The following is a 1,803-nucleotide window of genomic DNA, read 5'->3' on the forward strand; positions in this document are numbered from 1 at the left end:
AGTGTCAGCTTCTTCAAATCCTTGACAAGGCATATGCTCCGCAACACCTGCAACATGTGTTCCACACCTTCAACATGTGTACCATAACACCTGCAATGTGTGTTCCACGACACCTACATGTGTTCCACAACACCTGTAACATGTGTTCCACGACACCTACAACATGTGTTCGACAGCAACAGCATGTGTTCCAGAACATTTGCGACATGTGTTCCATAACACCTGAAACATGTTTCACATTTGCAACATGTTTCACAGCTGCAACACGCATTACACAACACCAGCAACAAGTGTTCGGCAACACCTTGGCTTAAAACATCTCACAGTTAACGAATAAACTGGAGTTGAAACCAGCCAGTGTTTCACTCAGTCTTGGAAACTGGACTAGTATCCCTTTCAAGGGGCCAATCTGCCCTGTTGTGATGACTGTGTGGGCCATCTGGCCGCTAGCACCAATGGCCTGGTTGACCAGGCGAGCACCAGAGATGCCCGACCACAGACCAGGCTGCAGGAGTGGAAAAACTCTAGAAACCCTTCACAGGCATGTCATAGGTTCAGATATGGACCATCAGGAATTGTGTATTGTTTATGGAAAAATAAACACATATGCAATATAAATAGTCGTGTTTGTGATATACCTGTTTGTGACTTGTTGTCAATACAGGATTGCATTATACAGTACTGCATTTGTGTTTAATTTTTCCATGGTGTCTGTATTTTATACCATTTATCATTATCCGTTGTGATTATGGTCCGGGTGGACCCCAAGAAACGTCTCGTTTTAATTTCATTTTGTTAACTGTGAATTCGTCAGTTTTTCCTGGTAAAAAGTACGGAAAACTGAGGTGAAGATTGTTTAGGAGGCGGCGCCAGGACTTCCACGGGTATTATAAATACGTATTGTAAACACTGAGGTAGCAACATGTTCAACCAGCAGGTGTTTCAAGTGGTCTTTCCCTGGGTGTACTTGTGGGTGGCTGGCTACCCTATGGTGCCCAGCTACAGCTAACAGTACATAGGTACCTGGGTTATTAGTAGACTGTTGTGTGCGGCATCCTGGGAGCGGGTAGTAAACCTGAGATAGTGTAAGAAGAAATCTCAACGTCTTCATTGGTACAACGTTTCACCCACAAGGGTGAGGTTTAATCTTGCTTCAACCTCCCCACCCCACTCCACCTCCCCGCCAGATACGTAGCTTTAAGAAAAATGTAGAAGACGAAAGTTAGGAAGAGAGAGGCACTCCCTCTGCAGACGAAGCTGGAGAATTATTGAACTTATTGGCTGCAGACTTTCTGAAGAAGGAAAAGAAACTAGTAAGGGAAATAGAAAATGTTGGAACTCGTACTGAATACATCACACAAGGCCCAGCAGAGGCAGAGGCAACAAAAAAATATATGTAAAATCGAGAGAAATTCTAAATAATTTTTCTCGCGTGCAAAATCCAGGGCTAAAACCACATCCAGTACTGGTCGCGGGACCTTGCTTAAAGCAGATGGAACCTACGTTGATGATGACAAAGAAATGAGTGAGATACTGTAGTGAGAATAGGACTGCTCAGTGAGTCATTAATAAATCTAAACATTAACAATCAAATGAGTTTTGAATTGTTGAGACACAAACTCTGCCAACATCTCCATTATTTATGACATAACCCAACTTGACTTCAAGAAAGCGATGAATTACATACACTTGTGTCCCAGACCCTGACTCATGGAACTCCATATTCATCAAAAATTGGAAGAATCCACTACCTCGTGCCTTGAATATTCCTGCACGGAGAAGCCTGGACACAAGAATTTTCCC

Source organism: Cherax quadricarinatus, chromosome 42, assembly GCF_038502225.1.
Source record: "Cherax quadricarinatus isolate ZL_2023a chromosome 42, ASM3850222v1, whole genome shotgun sequence".
Lineage (NCBI taxonomy): Eukaryota > Metazoa > Arthropoda > Malacostraca > Decapoda > Parastacidae > Cherax > Cherax quadricarinatus.